The sequence below is a fragment of the Euprymna scolopes genome, chromosome 12 (assembly GCF_053919585.1).
Source record: "Euprymna scolopes isolate OS-2025 chromosome 12, ASM5391958v1, whole genome shotgun sequence".
Lineage (NCBI taxonomy): Eukaryota > Metazoa > Mollusca > Cephalopoda > Sepiida > Sepiolidae > Euprymna > Euprymna scolopes.
This window is the reverse complement of record NC_136493.1, coordinates 58572822-58584266: the sequence shown is the minus strand read 5'-3', so window position 1 is coordinate 58584266 and position 11445 is coordinate 58572822.

The window sequence follows — 11445 nt, the reverse complement described above, 5'->3', positions numbered from 1 at the left end:
TCAGTCCGTTAAATCCAAAGTAGTTGAAAAGCGGCTTGGTTCCCATCGGTTTTAGCAAATAACACAAAGGATCCTGAACAGAGGTGTGCGTTCTATCCCAACCATTATCAATGGACCAGACGTGCTCACGTCAGATTCAGACAAGGCCAAACCATTTGCCACGAACTTTTCAGCTAATTCTACCCTATGCGAGGAAAGCAATTAACTCCCCGCATTTGCGCCTATAACAGACAACACGCTATGCAACATACGAATATCTGTGCGCGAGGTTGCCAAGCTAATCAAGAACCTTGATTCCAATAAAGCAACTGGCCGTGACAACATTCCAATGCATAGTGCTGAAAAACCTTCAATCAGAAATTGCGCCGATACTTACAAAACTGTTTAAGCGTTGCCTTAAAGGTAAGTGCTTCCCAACATCATGGAAAACCTCATCAGTATGCCTTGTATTTAAGAATTCAGGTGACAGGTCGTCTCCCTCTCAGTACAGACCAATAAGTCTCGTGTGTGTCATGAGTAAGTTGCTGGAATCCATATTAAATAGAGAATTAGTCAACCACCTCTGCAGAAATAACCTTCTTAGTGACATGCAACGTGCTAACGGTTATATCTCATAGGATTAGTGAATCTCTTGCAAAGGCTTCCTTTCTAGGGAAATTGCTCTTGACATATCAAAGGCCTTCGATAAGGAATGGCATAAGGGCCTACTTCACAAGATATCCATCTACGCTATTACTGGAAATGTTTTCTCAATCATTAAATCATTTATCTCTGATAGGCTCATAAGAGTAGTGGTTGATGGGCAGAAATCAGAGGCCTTCAGTATTAATGATGAAGACCCTCAGGGGTCCATCCTGGGCCCAACTCTCTTCCTGATCTACATCAATGATCTCCCAAAACACATACTTAAATCATTCATTGACATCTATGCTGATGACATGACCATCTATTGCAACACATCAAAGGCTGTAAGTGACAAAGTTCTCTCTGATTCTCTCTCTTCTCATCTTGGTACAGTGGGGGAAGAGGTGGCTGGTTATTTTTTATGAATCTAAAACCAAGCTCCTGTCTTTACATCATCAACGCTCTGATCCTCATCTGACATCAATTTTAATGGATGTCTCTCGTCTAGGGGAATCTCAATATTTTGATAAGCTCTTGGGCTTGGCCTTTACTCCTGACCTGAAATGGAACAAGTATATCAAGTCAGTTGCCAAGGTCACTGGAAAAATCATAGGATCCTTTTACCGCTCCAGAAGATATCTCACTGCTGATGCAATTCTCTATCTATACGTCCAAGGATGGAGTAATGCTGCCACATCTGGGCAGGAGCTGCTAAAAACAGCCTACCCTGTCTTGAGAGAGTACAAAATAGACTTCCTGGCTTAGTGGGGGATGCCCTTTTCTGTTCCCTTCTACCTCTCTCTCACAGGAGAGACGTTGCAAGCCTAGCTTTGTTTTTATCGTTATTTCCATGGCTAGTGCTCGTCTGAGCTCCAATCTCTGGTCCCCCCTCGCCAATCTTTTACGATAAACACCCGTTTAGCTGAAACCACTGTCAAAAAGTTTCTCCACTCTTTATCTGTTCCAAAACCAAAACGTAGATTCCCTGAACAAAGCTTCTTTCTTAGAAGTCCACGCCTGGGGAACTATCTTCTGTTTGCCTGTTTCCTACCTGACTACAATTTGAATGTCTTCAAATGCAACATAAACAAATTCCTGATAAACCGCCCTCTTAAGTAAGGCACTTTATCGAATCACCAATATTAACGTACTGTACACGAAATAACCCTTCTCCCCGAGGGGCTTCCGGGCCTTGATAAGCGGTGACTTACATGTAATATATATATATATATATATATATATATATATATATATATATATATACACTCGTTTCTTATCGTTATACATTTTCAGTTGAACTAAAGTAGATCAATCAAGCTCTTATGGTCCGATCATCATAAAATGATTAGATCACTCTGACAGGCGTTAAAAAGCATTAAAAAATAAATGTTTAAAATTCAACAGAATTTCTCGCGGTTTACGGTAGCCTACTGGATTAGGTCCTTGCTAATGAAGCCAGGGATAATTATTGTCGCCGAATGCAAAGCTAACGACTGGTGTAATTCGTGACACCCTGCCCTGATGATTACTAGTAGGTATTTAATAATTATTATAGTAAATATATATATATATATCTATATACATACATATGTGTGTGTGTGTTTTAGCCATGCCCATGTTATTTTCATGATTCTTATCGTTTATCTTTCTCATTAATAGTCCGTGTAGGGTTTTAATCCCTTTCTTCTCTTGTATGTTGTTAAAACAAATAATTGGCCTAAATCCGGAAATTACCGTATTTTTCTTATAAATTGTCATGAAGGCAATTTAACTATAGACTGTAAGGAATTTACTTTTGTACTTAATATTTAAGATGTATAAACATACAATCAGATCAATATTTAAGCTATATAATAGCCGCATTTGCATGACGTACTTCATTTTCTACATTTTCGTGTAGGTGAAAATCAACTAATACTCGACAACGTTGTAATGTAATGATAGGTGGATCGATACCTTAGAGTACTGCTGCTCAAACATCCCGATATTATCACTGTATTATATAACGTGCTGCAAGTTATATTAATGCCCGAGGCGCCTATTTGTCGTTAAACCGTTTCACTGACCTCTCGTTGTCTAGGGGCTTAGAGGAAGTTGCGTGTTATTACACAAGTTTGTGACTTAGCTCAGCGTGTTTCTTGTAACCGGCTGACTGCGCATTTGCCGTTGCAGACAATACCTATGGCAGGCTCTGTAAAAAAAGCCAGTCTGCCTGATTGCATAACTGCTTGGGGCGTTTTCTCGACAATCCTTAGCATTACAAATATATTTGACCCGTTTTATTATTCCACCTACTGTCTTTTTTTGTAAATAACTTTTCAGATCTACGGCTTCATCTTACTTAAACATTACTTTATTTACCGTTGTATACATTGGAGAATAGTTAAGTAACAACCGATCTCTTTTTTAGTTAGAACGCAGACAATGTCCCGCGTTACACAGTTATCATTATATGTGATTGCATTTACCTAAATAGTCAACATCAATTTAGGTAATATATATAGTATCAGTGAATTATATACAGAAATACCGTTATCTCATCTTCTCTGTTTCATAAATATTGTGCATTTATAAAAATTACTAATCGTGAACTAGTTATATATATATATATATGTGTGTGTGTGTGTGTGTGTGTGTGTGTATTGTGCGTTTGTGTGTGTGTGTGTGTGTGCAAGAGTATAAGGAGTCTGTAACAATATAGAGTGCTGGGTATTACAGTGATATAAGGTATGAAAAAACAGAGAAAATAACTGTCTTGCAGATTTTATTAATCTACGCATATTCTTCTTCTCAAAATGAATCACAGATATAAATCAGTAAATATGGACTTACTGTTTGATATGATAGGAATGGCAAATGTTTGATATTTCAGTGGAAAAATCTCCTTGTAATAACGAAAGCGAAGAAGAAAACATTACCATAAAAAAAGTAAACAACCGTAAAAAAGAAACCTGACGTTTGATTAGATGAACTCTCATTTAGAAATTAGAAATAAATCTTATATATTTCGTATTAATTATGCTGTTATTGCTATTATAATTATTTGCATAAATCGACATTTTCTTTAATTAGTTTTTTCTAACTAGGCGTTCATTATCTGAGATTGCTTACAAACAACAACGGGTGGTTCTCCCTGGAGACTGGATGACAACAATTCTCTCCAAATTTCAAGTACTTTTCACTTCTCTCGATAACGTTTGCAACTGACAGTCGGTTTCCATCAGTGTCTCGCTGGCAATAACCATTAGTCGTCGCTGGAACTTGTGTGGAAATAAACCTCCCCAAAGTCCAAGTCAGTCTACATTCATATATTAGAAATCTGGTTAGTGTTTGCTCTCCTTAGTCTTTTCGTCCTCCTCGACGCTTGAAGAGTGTCTGTTGTGGGGGCAGTCGTTGCCGGCACTATATGTTTGGCGGGAAAGGTATAGACAAATTACAATTTTGCAGTTTCAGGTTTTTTTTTTTTTTGTTACATTCTTTTGTTTTACTTCAGATGCATTTCGATATAATAAGTTTGTCTTTGTCACTCATGGAGATTATTTTCTGAACTTCAGTCATTTCCTTAAGATTTAAGCTGTTTTCAGCATTACTGTTGGTTGCATAGTTTGATCATTACTCTTGATTTTATTCCTCCTAGTCTTTTTTCAAATTTCTTTGGGACTATTCCCAATGGTCTTGCAATTATTTGTATAATAGTGAACTTCGTCTGGTTTCCGATTCTTTTAAGCAGTCTGGGAAGTTCTGTTTCATATTACTATCATTTTGATCATCACCTGACGAACTATTTGACTGTGAAAGTCAACAATTTGACATATTTTCTATGCGTTGTATTTTTTATTCCTGAATGCATTTTCTCTTTGTGTCTATATGTTCAAAATAATCTTGTAGTTTGTTTTTCAGTATATTCTCCGGTTATTGCTTCAACCATTTGACTGTATTTTCGATGCGCAGCTGTATTCAGGTTCCCAATACATTGCCTTTCGCATATATTTCTGCCTGTCTTTATATCCATTTAATTTTTTCTACATTCACTGATTATGTGGTTTATCGATTCGTCATGTTTTCCACAGAGTCTGCATTTTCTGCCTTTATGTGTTTTATCTATATTAGCTTTAATGGAGTTATTTCTAATCGCTTTATTCTGTGCAGCTGTCAGAGATTCTGTTTCACTGTTTATGTGCACTTTTTTAGCCATGCCCATGGTATTCTCATGATTCTTATCGTTTATCTTTTTCATTAATAGTCCGTCTAGGGCTTTAACCTCTTTATTCTCTTGTATGTTGTTTATGGTTTAATCGTTCGATCTATTACTCTTCTGAACTGTGCCTCTCATTGCTGAGATCAATTTTTTTGTGTTGTATCCTATGTGCATGTCCAACTCTTTTTTTTTTGGCTTTATTTATGATCCTCTACATTCATTAGTAATCTTCCCTTTCTCTTACGTTTTTACGTAGAATCGGACAGTATCGTTCTTTCTGTGTAATGCTTTGTACATTGCAATTACTTTCCTTGTCTTCTAATCAAGATTCCGACGGTCTTAGCTGATATAGTATATGATTGATCCACAGTACAGCTTCGAATTTATTTACGATACTGCTCGAGTTTTTATTACTTTAATTAGATTCTTACTGAATAGTTTTGTTTCTAAGAGCTTTTTTATTTATTTTAATCTTCTTTTTCACTTCTGTGGTTTTAAGTGCGTCCGCTTCCAGAATACCTTAATATATTTGTAATTGCATATTCATCGAGCGTTATCATCTCCTCTCTGTTGGGCAGTTCCATCCATACTAATAGCTTTATTTTTTTGTTATTCTGTAGTTGTGCACACTATTCCATTCTAAATTCCATTCCAATGTAATGGTTGAATATTTTCGCCGTGTTTATTAGCTTTTAAGTGTTAGATTATTGATATGCATGAGGTTTTTAATCTCTGTTCTGTATCTGTAAACGTGTCCCATGTCCAAATTTTGTAGATGCGTGACACCATGGCCATAATAAACGAAAGTAATGATGTAGATTTACCTTGGAAGATGCGTTCTTCTTCTTCTTCCTCTTCTTCTTTTATTATTATTATTATTATTATTATTATTATTATTATTATTATTATTATTGGAAGCTGAGTGACAACAGGTCTCCTCATATTTTCAGTACTCTCAACCTCTTTCGATACCATTTGCAAATAAATTTGCATTATCACATGAGCTGCTTGCCATTGATTTCTCGTTGGCAGCAGATATTGTGTTTTTCTAGCATTTGAGTGGCAATAAGCCTCTCAAAACCTTGATAAAAAAACAATATTTGCTGCCAATCAAGCAATAAGCCTCTCTAAGGTCATAGTTCTCTTCGCACTTTTTCAGATGAGGTCTGGTCAGTTCATCGGACTTTCATTCCTCCTTGACTCTACTTGGTTATTTGGTCTCGCTCTTTTTTATTGGAGGGGACAGTGATGTGGAAATGGGGGTAGGGTTGAGTTAGAGAACTTATGGATATGCGGTTTCAGTGTTCTTGGTTCCATGTAGTGTTTCATGTTTTGCCTTTGCAGCATTTTGTCTGACCCGTGTTTGTTACTCTTGTGCGTTAGTTATTATCATCATTATTATTATTATTATTATTATTATTATTATTATTATTATTATTATTATTATTATTGCTTTTGTTGTTGTTGTTGTTGTTGTGGTGGTGGTGGTGGTGGTGGTTGGTGTTTTTTTTTTTATTTCTTTTTTACTGACTCATAAAATGGCTGGCAATCAATGCGTAGCGAAAGTTGAAATAGTCTCATGATTTAATGGCCAAGAAAGTCCATGAGGCAATGTGTTTGTTGATGCGTCTGAATTTTTATGGAAACGCATGACGTTTGTAAAATATTAAAACATATTTGCAAATGCAGAGACATCTTAACTTATTAACTTGAAACTTGCTAAAAATATCAATAAAAAATTTACTATCACGCAGACCGAAATCGGTTAACAAAACACTTTGTTATATGAGACTTGAATTGCTGAGTTCGTACAGGCTAATAAAATATTGGAAAATCTCACTTCAGTTGATAAATGATATTATGATTATAGCTCAAAACTAAGTGTGCAATCGTCGGTTAGAACAAGATTTTAAACATGGATTAAAATAAGGATAATTCCTCATCGACGAAAAGTTTGTCAATCTAAATGTCTCTGTTTATATATCATTACATGAAGCTTTTTACTTATCTGCTAAATATTTAATGTATCAACATTTATTAAGCCTAGTATTTTTTTTATTTTTACTTTTAGCTTTTGTTTTTTCAAAATAAAGTCAGAATAAATTTGTGTGTCGTCTCATTGATGGAGATTGAATAATATCTAAATGTAGACATTAGCCCCGGGGAATATGAAAGGGGATTAGCTGCTCTCAGCAGAAAGAATAGCAATAAACCCTTCGAAAGAAGTTACAGGAAATTAATTTCCGTAATATGTCTTCTAATTTCAATGCATTGTCCAAGAAAGAAAATATTATCCGACCGGAATTTCAGCATTAATTCATAATGAAAATAAAATTACTGAACTGAAAAATTACCAGGCGTGGATTTATATATCACGTTTTCTCATTTTATTTAGTATATTTTCTTTTTCTATTTTGCATTTATATACACACGGCATAATACGCTACATGTAAATAAATGAATTTTGGATAAGATTTGTCTGTCAGTTAAGTGAATATATGGTTCTTTATACATCTAAAAGCATACAGTGCCGGCAAAAATAAAGTCCGCACTTGTATTTTTTTTCAAAAACTAGAAATTTAAACGAAATTTAATGTAACTTTTTAAACAACCTATACCTGATTGGATTCGTCTTTTATTCATCTATAGTTTTACCTGTTAATATTTGACTTTTAATTGAAATATTCTAGTGTTCACGTCGATTAAAAAAAAACTCAAATTGAGGAGGAGAAAAGAAAGTCCGCAGCAACAAATTGGCTTAAAACCAGCTTAAATTATCGCCACGAAATCAGTTTAAAATATCCACCAACAGGCAACAAAATATCTGTAATCGTAATTGTTGTTTTTCCAGGTTATACAACGTGACATTTAGTCCATATGACACGACTTTCTCTTAGTGATCGTTAGGATCTCATTAATATCCACCTGTCTGGTTTATCCCATCGGGAAATCAGCTGCAGATTGAAATGCGATGAGAAAACGATACGAAAAACTGTGCAAAAGCACTAAAACTCCGGCAGTATTTGTGATGCCCCTAAATTTGGTCGTACTAGACTTACTTCTAACAGGGATGACAATGCTATCAAGATCCGCAGCCTAAGAAACAGATTTGAAACCGCTCCCAAAATCCAACAACAATGCAATCTTGTTAAAAAGTGTTCTCTTTCTACTTTCAAGAACACATTAAAGGAATTAAATTTGCGAAGATATGTTGCAAGACGCAAGTCAATGATATCGGTAAAGAACAAAAGGCGTCGTCTGAACTTCGTCAGATCCAATGAAGATTAGAACTCTTCATATTGGTCAAAAGTTATTTTTTGCGATGAAAGCAAGTTCAATAGGCTCGGCAGCGATGGTAGGCAGTACGTTCGTCGAAGGAAGATGACGAATTTCATCCTAGGTACTCAGTTTCAACGCTGCAAGGTGGTGGAGGTTCAGTTTTGGTGTGGGGCATTATTAGTACCAATGGTCCAGGGTCTATAGTTCGCTTGATATGTCGAATTAATTCGACCAAGACTATTAATATGTTGACTAAGCATTTTCTACCCTTCTTTGGTCGGAATTTAGATGATTATCCCATCTGCATGCAGGATAATGCTCCCATTCACACAACTGGCAATGTCAAGAGATTCCTTGAAGGGCATTCCGTGTTTGGATTCGTCTGCACAATCCCAAGACCTCAATCCTATAGAACACATATGGAATTACATCGAGCAACAGCTACGCAATGATCAAAGTTCGAATTTCGAAGAATTTCGGACAAAAATTTAAGAAAAGTGGGATGCCCTACCCCGGAGGATTGTTGCAGTCTAATTCAAGGAATTCTCATAATATTGCAGGCTGTCAAATTGCAGAAGGGCTATGCTACTAAATATTAACTAGTTCATTGTGCTCCTGTTGTATTTGTGTTGCATTAATGTCTTAAAGTTACATTTAAATAACAAGTTTGCTTTGTGCGAGCATTTTTTTTTTTGCACGCTCAATTTGAAGTGTTTTTTTTACATTGATGTGAACACAAGAATATTTCAATTAAAAGTCAAATATGATTAGGTAAAATTATAGAAGAGTAATCAAATTAGGTATAGTTTGTTTAAACAGTTACATTAAAGTTATCTTAAATTTGAAGTTTTTGAAAAAATTACAAGTGCGGACATTCTTTTTGTCGCCTGTGTATAATATTAATAAAAAAACACAATAAAACAGCAAATATTTGGTGAAAAATCATCATTTAATATCACACAAATACTTTTTTAAATAAATGTATTCGGAAATATATTTCTACAGTCAGGAAAAACACACCAGGACAATTTTTATGATGTACACATAGGTTTTTGTATACTTCGTAAAATACACGAATAGTCCTGTAATATTTACAGTAATGTAAAAATAGAAATTCACAGTGTTTTTCTAATTCACAAAAAACATAATCTATCATCGTAATCTATAAATTTGCAGAATATTCCCTATACAAAACAACTAAATACAGTGTACAACGCATTGAAAGATTGATTTTATTCTTCAGTTTCATACAACTTATTATAAAAAACTAGAATCATTAAACGAAGACAATCTTTTCCATAATTTATCCGTTAGCATGAATATTACCAATATCGGAAAATCTACTTTAATAGAAGTATATGGTATGCTTTAATAACATAACGTTAATATTAAATAACTTTAAATGTCCTGAACACAGGTTGTATTTTACGTAAAATTTAACTGACGTCCTGGTTCAGTTTTTATTCATGACTCAGATAAAAATCGATTATTCTCTTAAATAGAAAGAACCTAATATTTATATCTAATATAGTGATATCATTATAGTAAAGACCTAAACGGTGGATGTCTTAGATATAATTGCAACTTTTAACTTCAAGTAGAAATGATTGATTTTTTTTGTTGTTGATATTTGACGATATATCAACAACTGTGCGTCTTTTAATACGAATACTTTACTTCATTAAAACGTTTGAAAATGAAGTTAAGTTCTTTAATTTATCTGTCGGATAAATTCAAGTTTGGGAGTAATTCGTCGAATCGACTAGGCTTAGGTTAAAATGATATTTTCTTGTACAGATTTGCTTTTTTCGGGAAAGTTAAAATAGTGTTAAAGATTTGTTTGTTTTTTTTAATAGTTCTTTCATGTTGACGTTGTACAATTTTGACGAATATGCTTACAGTATAATGTTCTTGGCCTGTCAAGCATTTTAACGAGGAGGGATCTTCATTTTCCTTCAGGTAGAAGTAAGTTTTGTGTGTTTGTGTTCTGCGAATACGGGTCAAAACTATTTCATCCTTGCGTGATTTTCTGACTCCTGGTGTCAATTCTTTAAGGAAAAAAGAGTTAGTTGTTTAGATTAATATTCCAATCTTATCATTTCTTTGTAAGGTATTATTTATTGATAGTTTATAGTTTATGTGTAAGATTTTTGTATTACATATATAATGTTATAGCCAGATGTTGCCAGCTATGTCAGCTTTTCATTGTCTTGAAATCCGAAATGACTGGTGATCCAGCCGAATTGATGGATTTGTTATGAGAGAGATTACAAATTCTTTGTAGTAGATTGACGATTATTCGCTAATTTAAGTTTTGAATTTTTTAAGCATTTAAGTACTCATGGGGTGTTGGAGAATATTATGAATTTGTCATGGTTGAGATCAGTAATGAGATCTATCGTCATGTATATGATTGTGACTTCCGCACTAAACATTGGTAAACTGGCAGTCACTTCTGTAAAATAATATCATAAGATACTACTCCGCACCCTGTTTTATTACTGCCGTTTGAACTATATAGATATGCAGATGGTTTTGGTATTTTTGTGACTATTGAAGAGTTTTACTTAATAAGGTTCATTAATGATCTTTGTTTTTTGGGAGATCAAGGATAATTACGGGCTGTTTTAATAACCATGGCGGGAGCTTACTACGAATGATACCATGGATCTTGATTATTGGGGCACATGTGCTCTCCAGGCGAAGACAAAGGGTTTAATAATCATTTTTCTTTGATAAAACAGATTTTGGTATTGGGATTAAAGATGCATTTATGGATTGATTTTTACGATTCGATTTAAATTTATTGTAGTATCAAAGCTTAATGTTTTGGATCTGAGTTGTATGAGAGTTCATTATGTTCAACGTAAAGACTTCTTATTGGGGATGTATGATAAATCTAATAATTTTATGGTGAACTGCATTTAGTATTTTAATGTATAATTTTTCTTGCTGTCACATTTATGTTACAGCGATAGCAACGTTTAAATCAAGTTACAGTTCTATACTATTTTAATCGTCTTTGCCGATCAGCACCTAATCATTGTGGGCAACTATATGAAGTTGTAAAGTTTTGAAGCACTTCACTGTCAGTGATTGTATTGTGGGAAAAAATTTAGCTTCTTATTCAAAAATATCTTTAAAATTAATATTGGTTTACTAGATGGACTTTTGTTCCATCTAGTTTCAGTCTTGAGTTTTTATGCATTTTCTTTAATTAGTAAAAATGTGCGTATTGTGTTTTGGTTATGATGTTAGAGATGTTGAAGTCAGAAGATAGAGACTAAAAACATAAATGAAAAATTATATTCAGTTTGGTCAGAGTTATTTTTTAATTAAGAAGT